A 22,668-nucleotide genomic window follows, 5' to 3' on the forward strand; every position below is an offset into this window, starting at 1 on the left:
GAAAGCACCCAAGGAACTGAAGGGGGCTGCAACCCTGTAGGTGGAACAACAATATGAACTAACCAGTACCCCCTGAGTTTGTGTCTCTAGCTACATATGTAGCAGAAGATGGCCTAACCGGCCATCATTGGGAAGATAGGCCCCTGGTCTTGCAAACTTTATATGACCCAGCAGAGGGGAATGCCAAGGCCAAGAAGTGGGAGTGGGTGGGTAGGGGAGCAGGGGCAGGGGGAGGGTATGGGGAACTTTTGGGATAGCATTTGAAATGTAAATAAAGAAACTATCAAATAAAAAAAAAGAAAAAAATTTTTAAAAAAATGAGAAAAACACCTGTCTATATGGATCTCAATGTCTTCTCCAAAATGCCATTATATATCTTAGTTATTTCCCACAAAAATATACTGGGTTGTTTTTTTTTTTTTTTTTTTTTAGATTTTACTTTTATGTGTGTGTGTGTGTGTGTGTGTGTGTGCATTTACCCACAGATGAGTAGCAACAAAATGAGTAGTAGTACTGGGAACTAAATACTAATACTGTACTCCTGGGAATACAGACCAAGAATGGAGTCATGCAAAGGAAATTCTGAGTGCAGTGAGAAAACTCCAAGCAAATAAGACAAGACTTTTGTGATCTCAGTTCCTTCAAAACAACAAAAATTGTTCTTAGAATGTTCTTCTGTGCCCACGCTGCGTGTAGTGAATTTGAGTCATTGTATTTTAGATAACTCATTACAACTGGACATCATCATTTGTTTATATGTCTCTGAAAAAAAAAAACATATTTTTGTCACAGCTTGAACTTGTTAAGTCTTTACTCGGATGACCTTTCTTCACTCTCAGGGTATAAATTGTCTGATGCTCTAAAACAGTTGTCTGTACCCTGAGACCTTATTCTGAACCATTCTGGGATTCTGTTCTCAAAAGTTCCAAACACCTTTAGAGCAGTAAATCTTACTCTACAAATGTAACAAGTACTCTTAACAATTGAGCCATCTTTCCAGCATCTAAATTTATTTATTATACCACCAGAAACTTCCTCAATCACTACTATGGTAGTTTGAATAAGAATGGCCTCCAAGGGATAATATATTTAAATGCTTAGGCAGCAGAGAGTAGCATTATTTGAAAAAAATTAGAAGTATTAGGAGGTGTGGCCTTGCTTGAGTGGGTGTGGCTTTATTGGAGGAAGCATGTCACTGTGGGTGGGCTTGGAGGTTTTTAAAGACCATGACAAGCCCAGACTCACTCTCCCTGCATGGGGAACAGGATGTAACTCTCAGCTACTTCTCCAACACCATACGGCCATGTTCCCTGCAAAAAATTATAGTAGACTGAGTCTAAATTCAAGTATAAGAAACCCCCTTATTTCTTTTATAAGAGTTGCTGTAATCATCGTGTCTCTTCACAGCAGTAAAACAGTAACAAAGATAACTACCTGAAAAGTCATCTTAAAACTGTGGTACTTATCGTGGAAAACTGGTGAGTCCCAGTGGCAGGNGGGGTTTGAGTTATCAATTACCATTGGTACAGCTTCTTAGTTTGTGTGGAAAAAGCTGTGAAACTAATAAATAGCATTCCTCTGGGGTATGCACAGCCCTGCAGATTTAAGGTATAATCTAACATGGGTATCTCACAAAGCTGCCTTGCTTTTGCAAGGATTTTCCCATGAAATAATAACTGCTTCTGAAACTACAGATGGGATAATAGATATCATTAATGAGCCTTAATAAGATTTTTCTTTATTTGGTTATGCCTTCAGCTCAAACCTTGGAAATAATAGCTTTTATGTGCATTTAATTTAATAAGGTCTATATGCACATTTAACTTAATATGGTCTATTGAATAGAAACAATCTATTAGGCAATGCTTCTGAGCCTATTTTCATGGGGTCAGGCAAGAGGGATTGCATGGTTCTTTGAGAAACTGAAGTGGTACTGAAGTGATGAGCTCTTTCCACCAGAAAAAGAAAAAAAATGCTTAGCAGATAAGAATTTGTATTAAGGGGGCTAAAGGGATGACCCAAAGGTGAAGAACACTGATTCCTTTTGCAGAGGACCCAGGGTTCTATACCCAGCACTCACCTTGCACCTCATAACCATCTTTAAGTCCAATTTCAAGGGTTGCAATGCCCTCTTCTGGCCTCTGTGGGCATGGTATGCACATCATTCTCAGAAATACATGTAGGCAAAACACCTACACTCATGAAAAAAAATAGGAATTTTTTTTCCTTTAAAGAATTTGCATTTCATTTTGTCCTAGTCAGCGTTAAATGGCTGTGAAGAAATAACATGACTATGGCAACTTGCATAAAAGAAAACATTAAATTGGAGCCATCTCACAATTTCAAAGGTTGAGATGGAGGAGCATGATAGCATGCAGGTTGACATGGTGCTGAGAAGTAGTTGAGGGTTCTACATCTGGATCTGCAGGCAGCAGGAATACAGAGACTCTGGGCTTGGAATAAGCTTTTAAAACCTCAAAGGCCACCGACAGTGTCATACTTTCTCAAAGAAGGTCATACTTCCTAATCCTTTCAAATAGTGCCATTCCCTGGTGAAAAAGCCTATGGGGGTTACATTCTTATTCAAACCACCACTTGTATCAAGGATTTCATGTATATCTTCAATCTACTGTCGAACTCCCTGATTTAGAGAATGCAAAGAATATGACAATAGCAACACCTCCATTCTTTATATGCAAGCAGGACAAGTTAGTACAATGTTTTTTTTTCTGAAAACATTTAAAATATATATTGTGGTAGAGGCTGGAGATAAAGTTCAATGACTACGAGCACTTACTGCTGTTGAAGAGAACCAGAGTTAGGTTCCCAAGAGCCACACAACAGCTTACAACTGCTTGCAATTCCAGATTCAGGAGATCTGCTGCCCTCTTCTGGCTCCCAGGACACCAGGCACACATATGGTGCATATACATACATGCAAGCAAAATACACAGAATAAAATAAAGATAAATGAAGACATTATAAAAGTAAGCAAGTATATTGTGGAGATATATATATATATATATATATATATATATATATATATATATATATCACAAAATAGGTCTTAGCCATTTTCATAGTTAAAAGTTCAGTACTGTTAGGTATATTCATATTGTTGTGCAACTATTTTCAATAATACTTTCATTAATCAAAATTGAAATTCTACATTGAAATGAAAATTAGAGTAAGTAATTTTCTACCTCCCTTTCCATAGCCCCTGGCAAACTCTATCGTCCTTCTATTAAACTGACTACATTAAATGCCTCATATAAGTAGAATCATAGAGCAGTTGGCTTCTTGTGATTGGCCTCTTTCACTTAACTTAATGCCCACAAGATTGATAAAGAGAGTGTGTGTGTGTGTGTGTGTGTGTGTGTGTGTATGTGTTGTCATGTTTCACTATCTATCTGTTGATGGACACTTAGATTGCTTTCACCTTGTGGCTGCTTTTGAATAATAATAATAATAATGCTGCTAAGAATATTCATGTCTAAGTATCATTTGAGACTCCCTTATCCATGATCTCTTTCGAGTTTCAGCTACTTAACAATTCTGAGTTATGTCCCTTGTCAAAAGAGCCTCACAAAAATGTGAAACTGGTGTCTCACAGCCAAGCCATCTATACAAAAGATACCCTTGATCTTTATTCTATACTTAACTTCTCAATTATACAGATTTTACTTTCTCCTTTAGTCAGTACAGCATTTTTTGAATTTTTACAAGTATGAATTAATTTTATAATAAAAGGCAATAAAGATTTTTTAATGTCTATTATAACTAAACTTCAAAGGGTATCTCAGCTATCTCTCAAACCCACCAATCAAAGGCAATTTCCATATGAATATTACTGAATGAATATATTCTAGTAAGGAACTGATAAGAGATTTATCTGAAGAACAGTATTCTTATGCAGTATGAATCTGAAAATGAGGACAGAAAAGCTCCTCCTCCCCTTTCACACTAAAGTCTAGTGTAATGCAAGTGAGTGTAACTAAGAAGCCTTCAAAGCGGCAGAGACAGCTGTAACTTCCATTGTTGCATGCAATAGGACTATTGTTGTTTCTCTCTAACTGTGCCTAATTCATAATTAAACAGTACTATAAAAGACATACACATTATCAATGCAAAAATATAGATCTTACATCCATGGAAGTGATAAATAGTATATTCTGGAGCCAAATATGAGTAAAAATGGCTGAGAACATACATTCAGGTTTCCAAAATACTTTTTCCCACCATGGAAGTAGTTAAGTGAGGTTTGATTAGTTACAGGATGCAGAACATCATGAATCAAATTGTTTATAAAATACAGTGGTGATGGCAATGGCTAGGTGGCTCACAGCAAAACAGAGACAGCTCTGCTATAGATTTTGCATAATATCTGATGGCAGTTTTAACTTTTGGGTGGATGAAGGCTATTGGTCTATTAAGGTAACATTGTAAGATTTTGATAGCAGATGGTAGGTAGGTCAGACACAGATATAGGCAATAGATGGCTTTTAAAGGGAGTAAAATTAGATATGACAATTTGGTTGTGGTCCGCAACATTATAACCCTCCACAATGTTGAAATTCAATCACTTGGCCTTGTAGATTCTTTAACACAGTTGCATTCTCTCCCTCTCTTCCTCTCTACAATCTTTTGGGAACTTCAGCAATAACAGATATTTATAAGTGTATACATATGCACACAGACATATACATGGCACTTTTGATACTATCTGAGGATTTGAGCCTTAAATATTTAAGTAATATTTAAGTAATTGTTTACTGATTATAAACAAGTAGATCCGCAGTAATTTTAAAGGTGAAATTAATCAAAATGATGTATAAACTATTTATTCAAGATGTCTGTGACATTGTAAAGGATAAACAATTACTCAGCTTAGAATAACTCTTTATGGGTGGAAGGTAACGGTTAGCATGTTACTGTCATGGCATGTATGCAACTACAGTTAGTAGTAGGCCTAGCAGCTGGTTCCTGGATTATATTCTGTACCAGTACTTCTCAATTTCATTTTGTTCCCATCCCATTATGAAGTAGATGAGGCCTTGGGTTGTACAAAACACACTAAATTTAAATTTTCTTATTATCAGAAAAATTGGAATGTACTTAAAAATTTTTTATCGTGTATGCATGTACATGCTATATGTATGCGTCAACACATGTGGCAGCAAAGGTGCCAGTTCTTCATGTGTCAGTTCTCCTTCCACCCTGTTGAGGTAGGAATTCTCTTGTTGTGTATGCTAATCATGTACTCCAGGCCAGTTATGGCTACATAGTGAGACCCTATCTCAAACAAATAAACAACAAAAAAAAAATTCTGGGATGACAGATGTATGCCACTACAGCTAGATTTTTACTGATATTTTAACATGCATTCCAGGGATTGAACTTAATATGTTAGGCTTAAATGGCAAGTGCTTTTACCCACTGGGCCATTTGCTAGCCATGCTTGCTTGCTTGCATATAGTGCTGAAGATTAAACACAGGGCCTTGATCATGTTAGGCAAGTGCTCTACCACTGAGTTACACCTCCAATCTAAAAGGCAGAATTTTAATTATTTCTGTTTTAGGTTGCCTCAAAATGGTGCTAACAATAGTTACTTAATGACAGCTGAGTCTCAGCCTTAAACAAGATATATATATATATATATATATATATATATATATATATATATATATATATATATTATCCCCTCACAGAAAAGGGGGTTGGAAAGAATGTGAGAGCCAGATCCTAGGAGGAAAGCTGACAAAATGCCATGTTCTGGCAAGACAGGGCCATTGTAATTATGAACTCACAGCTGCTAGAGTTACCTGCAGTGGGCACACACAAGAATACCCAGATACCCATCAGTCATGGATGGTGGAGTAGCTCGGGGGAGGGGGCCCTTCCACTTCCTGCTGAACTACTGGGTACTAGAAAAGGAAGAGTTTTCAGTTGTGTGCTCTCTGATGAGCCCAACAGGCTCCATTAGAAACTTCTAAACCCATGATCACACAAACAACCCTGGTTGAATTCAATTGGTCACAAAACAAAACAAAAAACAAAACAAAACGAAAATATATGAATGTGGAACTGAGATGGGGGTGAGAGAAGATTGATAGGGGCAGTAGGGAAATAAGAGTAATTAGGATGCATTATATATATATGTGAATGGACAAAGAACAAATTTAATTAATAAAAATTATACTTAAGTCACAGTATCTCTAACAACCCAGTAGTTCAAATTTTTGTTTGTTTGTTTGTTTTTGGCTTTTTCGAGACAGGGTTTCTCTGTGTGGCCCTGGTTGTCCTGCAACTCACTTTGTAGACCAGGCTGGCCTCGAACTCAGAAATCCTCCTGCCTCTGCCTCTCGAGTGCTGGGATTAAAGGCGTGCACCACCACGCAAGGCTCAAATTTTTTTCATGGAAAAAAAATCTCTTCAAAACATCATAGGTTCATGTCCTTTGGTTAAAGTCAAACTCAAGGCTTTTCATGTTGGTGATAGTTGTTCTGGAGTCACATTACCCGGAACTGGTTCAGAACCTGCTCCTTTAGATAGTGTCCTCGCCCATTGTTTTACAGCACTGTCTATGCATGCATGCTGCAAGGTGTTGTTTTCAAAAAAAAAAAAAACCTAGAATTTCTGATAGGTTCCTTTTAGTTATTCTCAAGCACCAAAAGCATTCATAAACTATTTATAACTTATCTTTTCTTGTAGATTCTTTACATGTTTTTAGAATAGGGACCAAGTCTAACATAAATTTCTCACTTGCACTAAAGCTTAGAAAATGGCCTGCATGTCAGAGACATTTGAGACAGTCTCTGTTAAAAAAAGAAAGGTGCTCATTGTCATCATGTCATTTTTTTGAAAGGAGGAGGGTCTGAAGAAATGTCTCAGAGATTAAGAATGCTTACTTCGTTTGCTTAAGACCTGTCTTTCATTTCCAGCACCTATATCAGGATCAGAAACACCTATAAATTCAGTTCTGGGGGATCCAATGCCCTCTTTTGACTCTTATTGTATTCATAAACTCATGTAGGTATACATAAATATACACATGGACTCACAGATACAACCCCCCCACACACACAGAGTAAATAAATAAATGAATCAATCTTTAAGGGAAAAACAGAAGGTGGATAGATGTTATCCCGTGACATTATGGCATAAACTTGACCCATCTCTCCTCTCACACAAGGACCAGCTCAGTTGACAAATTCTTTCCTGGAGACAGGTTCGACATTAACTTATTTAATCAACTTCCAAGGCTTACATTTCTAACCCTGAGCCAGTCTCTCTTAATCTGTATTTTCAGCACAGACTGCTGATTTTCACAGCTGCCATCTACCAGGTGCTGCTAACATGGATGTTTCAGAGGCTGTTCACACTCTAAATTTCCCCAAAGCTAAATTTCTCACTTAGCCCTGAAAATATCAGCTCTGCAAGGCTCTCTATTGGGTTCCTGGGTCAAGAGAACAGTGATCTTTCAATGAACAATAATGGATAAATGAAGAAAGACAGGCAAATTCTTCCATTTGTGTCACACAAGTTGCAAAAGAGTTCTGTAGCATTTGCCAGGAGTGACAATTTGAATAATAATGGCCCCATAAGCATATATATATATATATATATATATATATATATATATATATATATATATATATGCTTATTTATCAGGGAGTGGCACTGCTTGAAAAGGATTAGGAGGTGTGACCTTGTTAAAGCAGATTTTTTGGCCTGTTGGAAAAAGTGTATCACTGAGTGCTAGGGTTTTAAAAGCCCAAGGCAGGCTTCAGTGGTTCTCTCCCCCCTCTCTCCCCCCTCTCTCCCCTCTCTCTCTTCTCTCTCTCTCTCTCTCTCTCTCTCTCTCTCTCTCTCTCTCTCCTCTCTCTCTCTCCCCCCTCTCTCTCTCCCCTCTCTCTCTCATGAATTCAGTTCAGATGTAGAACCATCAACTAATTCTCTAGCACCATGCCTGCTTGTGTGCTGCTAAGTTTCCCACCAAGAGAATAATGGACTAAACATCTAAACTGTAAGCCAGCCCCAATTAAATGCCTTATTTTATGAGTACTCATGGTTATGGTGTCTCTTCACAGCAATAGAGCACTGACTAAGATGCCAGGTAAGACCACGCCCCATTATCTCTTCCTTCCAACATCCTCTCTCTTTGATAAAATGTCTGTCTCTGGTGCCTCATCTCCACTCCTCTATTTGCTTGGGATCAATTATCACACAATAAGATGTTCCTAGATGTACTTTCATCTGGAAGTCTGTCCACAATTCCACTTTGTACTCTTGTAATTTTTTTTTTTGTTTTGTTTTTCAGATTCATTTAGACTGCATGAGAGAAAAAAGGAGATGGAAAGAGTGCATGACTATTAACTGTGAATATCAAAAGAGGGTGTCAGATCCCCTGGAGCTAGAATTGTAGATGTTTGTGAGCTATTATGTGGGTTCTGTGCTCCTCTGCAAGAGCAACAAGTCAAGCTTTCTTTACTACAGGTCCCTCTTCTCTTTCTCATCCTTTAACTTCTAAGATATATGTTGCCTCCACAATGAAGTCTTTCCTCCATACACTTGACAACCATGTTGTGCATCTCAAATTGAAACATGCTGAATGAATGAAGAAAGTGCTTAAGTGACCTCATTTAAGCCAGCTTTTCCAAAACATTTCAGGTCTTAGAAAAAAGACAAAAATGCAGTCAAATTTAGTAAGTGTTGTCACAACATTCTTGACAGAGATTTGTTATGCTTCATATTGTCACCTTGACAGGATCTCGAATCACCCAGGAATAAGTATATGGGTATTTCTCTGAGGAATGATCTAGATTGATGACATTGGGGTGGGAAGAGTTACCCTACTGTGTGACACCATTTCGTGGGGTGAGATAATGTAAAGAAAAGGGACCAGAGCTGAGCGCCAGAATTCCTTTCTGTGCTTCCTGACTATGGATACAATGTGAGCAGTTGCCTCAAGCTCCTGCTGCTGCTCCTCCATGCTGGGATACTGTGAGCCTTTCTTGCTTTAATTTGCATTAGTCTGGTATCAGATATTTTGTCACAGTAGCAGGAAAAGTTACCAATGTTATATTTTATGGTTACTTCAGTAGATTTACATAAGAGAAAACATGCTGTGTTGGGGTTTTTTGTTTGTCTGTTTGTGTTTTGTTTTTGAGACAAAATCTCACTGTGTAGCCCAGGCTGATCTGAAACTTAAGTATATTAACCAGGTTGGCCTAGAATTCACTGTGTAGCCCACAAAGATCCACCTGCTTCTGTATCCCTGGTGCTGAGAGTAAAGGTATGAGTGAACTAGCACAACCAACTAGAGATCATTTGGACTATCCAGAAAATGTATGTTTAACATTATGAGAAACTGCTAGCCCCCAAAGTGGCTGCACTACTTACCCAGCAAATTATACTAGCATTCTATGAAAGTTCCAATCTAACCAGTACCCCCAGAAGCTGAAAAAGCTAAGCTGAAATAAACTCATCCCATTTTTATTTCTGTTCTCTTTTTATTTTCTATTCTATTGAGAATTGAAATCAGGTCTTTGCACATGTTAGGCGGACATTCTACCACAGTATACATCCCTGGTACCTACGCATACTTCAAAATCCACTGTAATGGGATCAGTTATTATTCTTTCAGTAAGGTTCGCATGTAAGAAAAAACAACACAAAGAACCCACAAAGCACAGAAGTGGTTAAGTTCCTCTTATGCTCTGGTTCTAAATGAAATCAGTTGCCCTACTAGAATAGCATTAAAACAATATAACCTCTAAGTTTCATGCCAACAAATTGAATGAACTTGAAGACTCTACTCTTACTGTTACTGAAATTACCAAGAATCATTATCAGTCATCACAACATTGAGTAAACTAGGCTCTGTTTCAGGAACTGTGCCTATAGCTCACTCATCTCTCCAAACTCACTGCAAATGCAAGCCTGAAATTTAATGATGCTGAACAAGTATACCCAAAGCCATACAGCCAATATGTGAAGGCCAGCAGTGTACACACCAAAGTCAGGGTGATACTGGGAACCTACCTCCTATCCATTCCATGCATCTTATTGACTGGGTAAAGGGGCTAGCTGCTTTCTTTAATCAATACCAACACTGTGAATCGTTTTAATTCTGGAGAGGTATAAAGTTTCAGGAAAGCAAGCCATGCCCCTATCCTCAGTGTTGGGGCTGCTTCTTCAAATGAGCCAGGAGGAATGTGGATGGAGGAGGGTGAAGACATTTGGTCTAAGAAACTTGAAGTGCCTAATGGGAAAACTGGATAATTCAGGTCTTAGTCTCAAGAAGCCAGAAGCACAAGTGACACTCACATGAGCAAGCTGACAGTCCTTGAGAACATCTTCCCCTGAAGCCTGAGCTACAGTTATGCTACCAGTGTCGCATAACTTTCTGTGTCGCCTCATAACAGGGGAGTAACATTGTACACACAAAAGATGAAACAAACACAGTGATTTGTTTTCCATACCTATAATCTTAACATGAAGGAGATAGAGCTAGGAAAATCAGCTGATCAAAGTCACCCTTCCCCACTATATAAAGTTCAAGGTTAGCCTGGGCTACATGGGACCCTGAAGGCAAAAATATATAACCTGCATCATCTAATGACCCCGGAGTGGTAAAACACATCCAGGAATAACAAAAAAATTGAGTCTAAAGAGACAAATCTAGTTCTAACAAGATACAAAGAAATAAGATATTTCAGTAGACACACATTACCTATGTTCCTCCAAAACTATTAAAACTACACTTTGGTAAGCCTAGAGCTTGATATATTTTTTTTTAATTATTAGGTGAGCAAGATAAGTATACATGCTGAGCTCCCATGTTTTAAGTGATCACTTCCAATAGCCCATATATCAAATTATTTCACCCTTCAACTGTGAAATTAGGAAGAAATAGGGTGCACTAAAAAGAAAAGTTAGCCAATAAAATTATGTTAATAGCAAACAATCATTTCAGGAGATCCCCCAAACAAGTTTCAAAATGTCAAGTTCACATGTTTTATTCTCACAGAAAGACACCATCTTTTTCTAAATTTTCTATACAAGGAACCACATAGCAAAAAGAGGCTTCAGTTTCTCACATCTTAAAACCATTCTAAACAAATATTACTACCACGTAATTATTGTCATAGAAAATTATGGCAACTCTGAACGGCATTTGGCTCAAGCTGGCAAGTATGAAAAGTCAAGAGAAATTATTTTTATGAACCCGCAGAGCTTCTCTTAGGCTGGGCAAGTTCTGATGCCCTTGGACCTGCACACAATGTTCTTAGTATAACATTTAACAACTCAATAGTCATAGAACACACTGACGGATTCTCACTTAAATTCATAAATGCCTTACAACGCACAGTGCCGGTGATTAATGAGAAAACATTAAGTAGCAGAGTGACTAGCAACCTTGCAGTCAGCATCACCAAGAAGGCACATTACTGATGAAACTCTCACACTTGAAAGTTATACAACTCTAAGGAGGAAAACAATACACATTTTTAAAATCAGAAGCTGCTCAGCAATCATCTGAACTTTCTACACAGATTTATATTATTTGTCCTTTAAAAGAGAAAAACTTACTTAACAAGCCCACCAAACAGAAAGAAGCAATTAAATACAAATGAGAGTTTCCATAGCCAGCACCTTACTGCTTGTTCAAAGATCAAAACTTTTCATCCTGACAGGTACATTTGTCCTTGAGAAGACACCATTTTTAAACCAAAATAAAGAGAGCAAGCCAATTTCCCCAGTAAAAAGTGTTGTCAAAAGTTTACCATGAATTATAGCCTATTATTATACCATATATAAGAACAAGCAGCTAAATTTCTCTTCTCCCAAAAGTGCCTCTAGATATTTATTCTTATGGAAATAAAACAGTCAGAACAGTTTTGAGGTTTGTCTTTTTGTTTTGCTTGCTATTTCCGGCCACACTGCCAATTTTTTTCTCTTCCTGAGCCAAATTCTGAAGGACCCCAGCCTATTTCTATCCAAGGCATCATTCACATAGAATTTAAAGACATGGCTTTTAAGTCTTTTTCATATAAACTCATCCTAGAAAAACATCTCAGAAAACAGAAACAAGACCCCAGATAGTCCCACCTGAACACCATTACTCACCGGCAAACATGTTCTCTGTTATCCTCCGCTGCCTTGCCAAAGCCCCAAGGAATGGAGAAGGTCGACCAATTTTCTCCTTCAAGATCCTCCTCCATGGTAGAAAGCCAAAACAGCCCACTTTTCCTGAGGATGGAAAGAAAGAGTCCTCTTCTTTATTCTTTCATAAGAAGAATGACTGTTTCATAAGAAACAACTGCTGAGAGAGAGAGAGAGAGAGAGAGAGAGAGAGAGAGAGAGAGAGAGAGAGAGAGAGAGAGAGAGAGAGAGAGAGAGAGAGAGAGAGGAGAAGCAATCAATACTAGCTGGCCAATCATATTTCATCACTTGGCTACTTGGAAACCAGATATGCATAAACAATCACATGTTCCAGGAGGGTTGAGGATACAAAAAAGGAACAGCTCTCTGCCTTTTGTAAATTATTAACAGGATTTTTTTCCCCTCTGATCATGATCAAAGATGCAGAGGCCACTCCTTTCAGAAAGAAGCCATCAGGGTTGGCAATGGACAAGCTCAAGAAAAAATGCTCTCTGATGGTTGATCTGCCACTGACCTCCCTGAATCAGGACAGCTCCATGTAGTTGAAATCAAAGTGATATAACACTCCGAGTGAAATGGCAGCTTCTGGAGGTCTGAAGAGGCCAATCTGCAATTTCAGCATTTGTCTCAGATGAAAATGAATACTTGCTCTTTCCCATGGGAGAATTCACTATGGGGTATTTGGCACTCCAAGATGGAATGAAGCCACCTGCACACACTTCTCATATCCTTCCTCAATTTCCAAGGGATGCTGCACATCTCCACTGGCATTCTTGAGCATCATCCAAATTTGAGATTTAACACATCTACCTTGGAGCAATTTGAAAGCTGCCAATTTTAATACTAGACCCTACACTCAGTAATTTCAATTCTGTAGGAAAGTGCTGATCCACAAAGTATTCAGAAAGTACCAGCTTTCCTTAAGAGGAACCATTTGGGTAATGCTCTGATGGGTGACAGGCAATGGTCCCTTTCCTCCAGACCTAGAACTCTTACCCTTCGTGACACTAACAGTGTAAGCTGGAGACTTGTTCTTATGTAGAGACGCTGTCCTATGCATTGGCTGTTCAGCAGCATTCCTGGACACTTTTCATGGCACGAACATAGCATTTCTTCTCTTGTGACACCAAAATTGTTGTAGTCATTGTCAAACCACTCTCCTGACCCCTGAGAAGCAAAATTAACTCCAAATGAAGCCACTGGGCCAGACTGCTTTCTGTCCTGCAGTTTATTCCAAGGAGGAAGAATGTCCCTCTGAGAGCCTTCTAGCTGAGATAGCTTTATGTCTAAAGCAGATGGTAGGCAAACAGTCGAAGCTTGGGGTGAAACACGCAACTCATCTGTCCAAGTGCAGGTGGCTAATTAGACTTGTCAAAATAGGGACACATTTAACATGAGGGGGAAAATTCCATTCTCCAATGACATTTGCCAACTTTCTTGCTATCACAGTGTACTAAAACAGATCTGGAATATGCTCATTTTTCCTTGGTTCTCCAGTCATTACTTTACCTTGGTTGCATTCATTTCACTGAAAAGCTGGCTTATTCCAGAGAACTCTTTCTAGCTGATCTTTGACAGCAAAGCAAATGAAGGCACAGATAATGAGGAAGTAAATCCTTGGCTTAGTTATGTAACCCTTAACCAACTCCAGTTGGGATGTTTCCTAGAGAACCTTATATTTCTGCACAAAAGGGTTTTGGGGGGATCTTTTCAATTAAATACACTATCAGCAGTCTATCTCCACTGGGAAAATGAAGTGGATGGTGTCACAAGCAAAAGCACATTTCAGAGAACACACACAGTGATAGTACCTCATTAAAAAGAACGGTATGCCTGAGGGAGAACCACAGCAGACGGGAAGTTTTCTTGAGACTGGGGGTGATCAAATTAAAGACAAGTTCCTCAGATGGTCGGCCGTGTCAGCACAGCTCTCTGCTCACTTTGGAGGTCACTGTGGAACTCAGTCAAGGGTTTCTTTCTACTCTAAATGTGTGTAAGTTTTCCTCCCTTTGCCCAGTAGACCTCCATTTTCCTTCTGCCTGATTGAGAGTTCACTTCCTATGTCATCTTCCACTTCCTCCAAAGGAACAAAGCATCCTTTCTCAGTGCCCCTGAAGGATTTTTTTGCGACTTCAGTAAAAGCCTCCATCCATAGCTACCTTCACTCCTCATCTCTGATAAAGGACAAGCCTGATGGGAATAACAAATTTTAGTTGTTAGGTTTTGTTTTGTGTGTGTGTGTGTTTTTTTTTCTTTTGAGGGGTCGAGTTGTTGTTGTTCTTATCCATACACAAAGTATTAGGTTTCATTATGGCATTGTTCAAAATATCTCTTCTTGTTGATTCTCCTCCCTGTCTCTTCTCCTCCCATGCCACTGCCATTTCTACCATCAATAGCCTCCTTCCTACTTTCAGGTCACATGTGTCCTTTTGTCTCTCCCTTCACAGCCTATTCCCAATTTCACACCAACTTATACATACATATAAACATGAAAACTTAAGACCCAAAAAATAAGAGATGTGTAATTTTTGTTGTTCTGAGTCTGGTTCACTTTGATTATTAAAATTCTCTTTAAGTATGTCCCAAAAATTATATAATTTCATGTGTCTTAACTGCTGAGTAAAAATTCATCTGGTATCTGTACTGTATTTCTTTATACCAGTAGTTCTTAACCTGTGGGTTTCTATGTCTTTGAGTGTTGAATGACTGTTTCATGGGGTGTTATTGAAGACCATGAGAAAACACAGATATCTATATTATGATTCATAGCAGTAGCAAAAATTACACTTGTGAAGTAGCAACAAAAATAATTTTATGCTTGGAGTTCACCAAAACATGAGGAACTCTATATTAAAGGATTGCAACATTAGGAAGTTTGAGAACCACTGTGTTATACAACCGTCTGTTTGTGGATACAATAACTTGTTGCATTTCCCTAGTGGTTCTTGTTTTTCCTTTAGTTTTGGGGGCTGTTCTTTTGTTTATTTTTTGATTTGGGTATGTGTGAGTACTCTCATGCATGCACATATGTATATTTATGTTATGCACACACATGCACATGAAGACCAGAGTTTCTCTACCACTTTCCATTTCTAACAGAGTCTCACTGAATTTGAGACTCATCAATTTGTCTAGATTTGATGGCCAGAAAATCCTCAGGATCCTCCTATTTGTGCTACCCCAGTACTAAAATTATAAGCATGTACCAACATACCCAGCTGTTTCCATAGTGCTAAGGATTCAATCTCAAATTCCAGTGACTATATGACAAGCACTTTACCAACTAAGCCATCTCTCCAGCCCCTCCTTGATATTATTGTGAATATTACAACAATAAGTAATCATGAACATGTAACTATGTCCATAGTAGGGTATACAATCTTTGGAGTATGTGCCCAGGGAGGGTACCACATTTTGTCTACTCTGTTCATGAAGTCCTGAACAGTGAACTTGCCCATAGCAAACTTTCAGTTACAAAATCCAAAATAAGTAAATTGTTATCTTTCTTGTTCAAGTATGGAGTCTTCAATGCCAAAAGAAACAAAACAACAAATTCATAAAGCAGGGAAGGTATCTCAACCCTTGAAGACATTAACTTGTGATGAAGAACCCATGTAAAATTCAGATGGTGTCTTAGTCAGGGTTTCCATTCCTGAACAACATCATGACCAAGAAGCAGTTGGGGAGGAAAGGGTTTATTCGGCTTACGCTTCCATACTGCTGTTCATCACCAAGGAAGTCAGGACTGGAACTCAAGCAGGTCAAGAAGCAGGAGCTGATGCAGAGGCCATGGAGGGATGTTCTTTACTGGCTTGCTTCCCCTGGCTTGCTCAGCCTGCTCTCTTATAGAACCCAAGACTACCAGCCCAGACATGGCACCACCCACAAGGGGACCTCCCCCCTTGATCACTAATTGAGAAAATGCCTTTAAGCTGGGTCTCGTGGAGGCATTTCCCCAAGTGAAGCTCCTTTCTGTGATAACTCCAGCTTGTGTCAAGTTGACATAAAATTAACCAGTACAGGTAGCTTGCTTGTAACCTGATGCTTTTAGTTGATGCAGTGCTAGGGATCTAACCTAGAGCTTCAGAAGCACTAGGCAATGTCTTTACTAACTGAGCTGCATCCCCAGTCCCACTGATGGTTATTTGTACCTGAACTTTGACCAAAAAGAGTTATACAGACCCTAAGAGACCACAAATGCCAGATCAGGTTACTATACCCAGCAAAACTCTCAATTACCATAGATGAAGAAACCAAGATATTCAAGGACAAAATCAAATTTACACAGTATCTTTCCTCAAATCCAGCCCTACTAAGGATAATATATGGAAAACTCCAACACAAGGAGGGAAACTACACTCTAGAAAAAGCAAGAAAGTAATCTCCTTTCAACAAACCCAAAAGAAGATAACCATGCAAACATAATTCCACCTCTAACAACAAAAATAACAGGAAGCAACAATCACTATTCCTTAATATCTGTTATTATTAACAGACTCAATTCCCCAATAAAAAGACATAGCCTAACAGACTGGATTTGTAAACATGACCCAGCATTTTGCTGCAAACAGAAAATGCACCTCAGTGTCAAAGATAGACACTACCTCAGAGTAAAGGACTGAAAAACAATTTTCCAAGCAAATGGTGCAAGAAGCAAGCTGGAATAGCCATTCTAATATCGAATAAAATTGACTTTCAGCCAAAAGTTATCAAAAAAGATAACCAACCATTGGACTGAGTGTGTGGGTCCCTGATGGAGGATTTGGAAAATGGACTAAAGGAGCTGAGGGGGTTTGTAGCCCCATGGGGGTAGCAATAGTTTCAACTGGCCAGAATCCCTGGAACTCTCAGGAATTGGACCACCAACTAAAAAGTGCATATGGAAGGACCCATAGCTCTGGCAATGTGGCAGAGGATGGCCTTGTTGGATATCAGTGGGAGGAGTGTCCCTTGGGCCTGAGGGGCTTCAATGTCCCAGTGTAAAGTAATGCCAGGGCTGGAAGGCAGGAGTGGGTGCATGGGGGAGCACCCTCATAGAGGCAGCGGGAGGGGGATGGGATAGGGGATTTCTGGAGGGAAGATATGGAAAGGGGATAATATTTGAAATGGAAATATAGAAAATATCCAATGAAAAAAGAAAAAAAATAAAGTTCTTCATGTTGGGATGAGTCACAACCATTAAATTGTTTTCATTGCTACATTGTAACTGTAATTTTGCTACTCTTATGAATCATAACATAAATATTTTTTTAAGACAGAGGTTTGCTAAAGGAGTCATGGCCCACAGGTTGAAAACCATTGCTTTGGAGCATCCTTGTAATTTGTTGTTGTCCCTTGCACAACTGAATCCTCTGCTCTGTTTATCTTACTACTTCTTTTATTCTTCATGGGTGTATTTGCCCTCCATAGATTTTTCTTCACAAAGCATACTTTTTCCATTGCACCGTGCTCATGTCAACTGAATTACAAAAGTCCTTTATATAATCAAGATACAATTCTTTTGTTGAGTACATGTTTTGCAAATATTATCTTCCAATTGCTTTTTCATTTGCAAAAGTATCTTTTGAAGCACCACAATGGAACTGTTGATCAAAACTGATTTTACCTGTTTTTCCTCTTCAATAATTTCTTAGTAGCAAAAACCAAAACAAAACCAGAAAGAAAAAAATTACTACCAAAGCCAAGTCCATGAGAGTTTCTGATATGTTTGTTTCTTTTCTTCCTTCTCTTCTCCCTTTTGTGGTGTGTGTGTGTGTGTGTGTGTGTGTGTGTGTGTGTGTTGGGATAGAGAAGCATATAGGAACTTCCTATGCAGACATAGCTGGCATGAATTTGTTGTATAAACCAAAACAGTACTCAAAATTTCAGAAATTTTGTAGTTATAAGACCTACATTTCAGCCAATGTCTCTTTTTGTGTTTTGTTTTGTTTTAGTTTCTCTCTTTCCATCTTCTCTCTTCTCTCTCTTTCTCTCTCTCTCTCTCTCTCTCTCTCTCTCTCTCTCTCTCTCTCTCTCTCTCTCTGTGTGTGTGTATGTTCGGTATTTGGTGCATGTTCATACATACATTCATGAAAATCCATTTTCTACAATATGGCTATCCAGTTGTATCAGCCTCATTTACAAAGAGATTGTCTTTCTCACATTGAATTTCCCTGGCCATCTTTGTGCATCAAAAATTAATTAATCATGTATATGTGAGTTTATATTGGCACTTTATTTTATTCTATTAACCCAATACGCCTACCTTTCCACCAGTTACCCTGTTACTAGGGAAACTGGGGTCTTTTCTTTGGATTCTTGTCATTGTTAATAAAAGAATTTAAGATTGAAGTCATTTTGCTAAAATTTAAAAGAAAAAAAAAGAACACTGGGCAGACAAGCTGCCAGCAGAAGGGACATAAAAAGGAAGCAGTGTGTGTGTGTGTGTGTGTGTGTGTGTGTGTGTGTGTGTGTGTGTGTTGGGGGGAGGTGATGGGGGTCAGGCTAGTCACATGTTTTTTGTTTTGTTTTGTTTTGTTTTGTTTTGTTTTGTTTTGTTTTGTGACAGGACTTCTCTATGTAGCCTTAGCTGTCCTGGAACTCATCATGTAGATCAGACTAGCCTTGAACTCACAGAGAACTGCATGCCTCTCTCTCTCTTGGCTCCTGAGTGCTGGGATTAAAGGCATATTCCAACTTAAGGAACAGGATAGTTTTAAGTTTGGCAAGCAGCTGCATAGCAAACAGGAGGCAGCTTCAGAGAAAGACTGAAAAGGGGGCCAGATTACCAGAGAAAGCACACTTAGACTCTTCCTTACAACCAAAAGTACTAGAATGAAAAGAAGAAAATGAGGAAGTTATGCCTTTGAGTCTCAGAAAGCCAGGCTAACTTAACAAAACCACCTCATGGTAGCTCCATAGCACCTGCACACAGAGCAAGGATTCTAGGAAGTCAAAAGTACACTATTCCATTAAGGAGATAATTAATTCCTCCCATCTTGTTAGCATGGCATTAGGTCAATCTGCTTTTCTGAAGAGTAATCCTTTAGCCAGGTTAATTGACTGCTATAACTGATGAATTCTTATAATTGGGATAGTTTGGAATGTTAGGTCTCTACAAAGGTCAAAGGCAACAGCTTTCCCTCAATAGTCCCCAATAGTGCCACATGGAAGCTACTGTAAATAATACAATATCTTAGTAACTGTAGTCCAGAAATCCATTTTGTTCTCTTAAAATTGTTTCGACTCTTATACATCCTTCATAGTTCCATATAAAACTTACAACTAACTTCTGTAAAATAGCCTGATGGATTATAGCTGGGGTTGTGCTGAGTCTATAACTAGTCAAGGGTAATTGACATCTAAACAATAAAGACTCTTCTGATTCATGGGTATAGTATATCTGCTTGAGTATGCAGGTCTTTAGTTTCCCTCCATAATATTTTATAGGGTTCAATGTAGAGATGTGGTATTTTATTAAATTGATCCTCAGTGTTTCATATTTCATTATGATACTGTCACATGTAATTCTTTTCATTTGATTTTTGATTGCTCATCACTATAGTAACTGTAATTTTGAGCTCATTTTTCTTCTACAGAAGTTATCCAGTCAAGTCTAAATGAAATCTACACTGCTTTATTTTATTCCAGTCCATTTCTTTTCTTGCCTTAGATACAAGGGTCAGAACTAACAAGAGAACAATATCCAGAAGCGTTACAGAAAGGCTACAAAATTAGCATTTGAATGCATATCACTCCCACCCTACCCCATGTAACACATAAAGAGACCACATTTCAAAATGCTTTCCTTCTGAACAATTGGCTTCCTCATTTAAAACATAGCTATCCATCTTGGTGGGTGTCCACTGAACCCCACCAAGGTACAGTCCCAAAAGCCCAAGTCCATCAATTTAAAGGAGGAGCATTCTTAAATAATCCCGAGTGGTGTTAAGCTGAATTTGAAGGAAAAAAGTTTAAAATGTGTGGCACTGAGGCTATTTTAAAGCATATACCTACATGCACAGATACTGCTTCAGGAAATACTTTTTTATTAGATATTTTCTCATTTACATTTCAAATGCTATCCCCTTTCCTAGTTTCCTCACCAAAACTCCCCTATACCCTTCACCATCCCCCTGCTCACCAACCTACAAACTCCTGCTTCCTGGCCCTGGCATTCCCCTATATTGGGGCATATAATCTTCGCAAGACCAAGGGACTCTCCTCCCATTGATGGCTGACTAGTCCATTCTCTGCTATATATGAATCTAGAGATATGAGCTCTGGGGGGTACTGGTTAGTTCATATTGCTGTTCTACCTATAGGGTTGCAGACCCCTTCAGCTCCTTGGGTATTTTCTCTAGCTCCTTTATTGGGGACCCCGCATTTCATCCAATAGATGACTGTGAGCATCCAATTCTATATCTGCCAGGTACTGGCATAGCCTCACAGGAGATAGCTATATCAGGGTCGTGTCAGCAAAATCTTGTTGGCATATGCAATAGTGTCTGCGTTTGGGTGGTTGTTTATGGGATGGATCCTCAGGTGGTGCAGTCTCTGGATGGCCCATCCTTTTGTCTTAGCTCCAAACTTTGTCTCTGTAACTCCTTCCATGGTTATTTTGTTCCCCCTTCTAAAAAGGATCAAAGTATCCACACTTCGGTCTTCCTTCTTCTTGAGTTTCATGTGTTTTGCAAATTGTATCTTGGGTATTTTAAGTTTCTGGACTAATATCCACTTATCAGTGAGTGCATATCATGTGAGTTCTTTTGGGACTAGGTTACCTCACTCAGGATGATATCCACCAGATCCATCCATTTGCCTAAGAATTTCATAAATTCATTGTTTTTAATGTCTGAGTAGTAATCCATTGTGTAAGTGTACCACATTTTCTTTATCCATTCTTCTATTGAGTGACATCTGTGTTCTTTCCAGCTTCTGGCTATTATAAATAAGGCTGCTATGAACATAGTAGAGCATGTGTCCTTATCACAATTTGGGACATCTGGGTATATGCCCAAGAGTGGTATTGCTGGATCTTCTGGTAGTACTATGTCCAATTTTCTGAGGAACCACCAAACTGATTTCCAGAGTGGTTATACCAGCTGACAATCACACCAGCAATGGAGGAGTGTTCCTCTTTCTCCACATCCTCGCCAGCATCTTCTGTCACCTGAATTTTTGATCTTAGCCATTCTGACTGGTGTGAGGTGGAATCTCAGGGTTGTTTTTATTTGCATTTCTCTGATGATTAAGGATGTTGAACATTTTTTTCAGGTGCTTCTCAGCCATTCAGTATTCCTCAGTTGAGAATTCTTTGTTTAGCTCTGTATTCCATTTGTAAATAGGGTTATTTGATTTTCTGGAGTCCAACTTCTTGAGTTCTTTATATATATTGTATATTAGTCCCCTATTGGATTTAGGATTAATAAACATCTTTTTCCAATCTGTTGGTGGCCTTTCTGTCTTATTGACAGTGTCCTTTGTCTTACAGAAGCTTTACAATTTTATGAGGTCCCATTTGTTGATTTCTTGATCTTATAGCACAAGCCATGTTCCCCATTTTAGGAAATTTTAATTGTTGATATTTTGAGAAATCATCAGACTGCTCACTGCTATGGTTGCACATTTTTCCACAGCCTCACCAAGTCAAATTGTTTTACTTTTTTGTGCACTTTGGTGTTTTATTCTGTTCAGTCATCACATATTTACTAAAGAACTGAACAAAGTATATGTGTATTTGTATAGCTCACAAGATCTGGACTTAATAACAAGACCCTGCCCTGATACATATTGTTGCCCTTTTCAAGTGGCTAACATATGGCACTGACCCAGATAAATGTGTGAACTTTACCATCATCCACAGAATCAATCATCCTACACTGAAACTATCTTTGAGGGAGCAGTATTCTTGCCTTAGCAAAAGTCATGGAATGTGAACCCTGTGGTTGTATTATCTACCTACTGTCATCTACTTTTCAATGTCCCTTGGTTTTCACTCTAAAAGGGTAAGGAAAATATCATATAACTTGATAAGAATAAAACCAATCTTTTTTACTTTGAACTTACAGTTAGAATTAATGGACATAGGATAAGATGTTATCCCTCTTATCCTTCTGGAAGAGAGAAAAGGACATGCCATTAAAAATATAAAGTTGATTACAGTCTTCTGAAATTGAACTAAACCCGTTCTCTGTAAGTGCTTCAGAATTTTTTGTTCAAGGTTCAGATAAGTTGGCTATTAAATAAATTAGTTTTGAACATACAAGTGGCATTCAAAAGCCTGTCTATCCCAAAAAGATTTAAGTTGTATTATACCTGCAGTGAAAATTGAGGCAAGTTTATTGCTTAAAATTCATATACCAATTCCCACTTTTCTATGCATCTATAATCAGATGCTAGTTGTTGCTTAGAAAGGCTCTGTGGATTTTCAAGGAGCACCATTTTCCATAAAATCCAAATGGCATAGTTTGTCTCTCTATCAGTCTTCCCTTCCTGTGGTTCACTTGGTGTTTATTGGA

General features: G+C 38.5%; 1 protein-coding gene across 2 annotated transcripts in view; it reads right to left on the reverse strand.

Annotated features, from left to right (window-relative positions):
- Positions 1-22,668, reverse strand: part of Frmpd4 (FERM and PDZ domain containing 4) — a 972,353-nt gene that overhangs the window by 902,468 nt on the left and 47,217 nt on the right. For both annotated transcript variants that reach the window (XM_029534155.1, XM_029534153.1), the window contains exon 2: positions 12,134-12,256. The gene's annotated coding sequence lies outside the window, so the exon portion shown is untranslated. The remainder of the gene's footprint in view (positions 1-12,133; positions 12,257-22,668) is intronic.

This window comes from Mus pahari, chromosome X (genome assembly GCF_900095145.1).
Source record: "Mus pahari chromosome X, PAHARI_EIJ_v1.1, whole genome shotgun sequence".
NCBI classification, from domain to species: domain Eukaryota; kingdom Metazoa; phylum Chordata; class Mammalia; order Rodentia; family Muridae; genus Mus; species Mus pahari.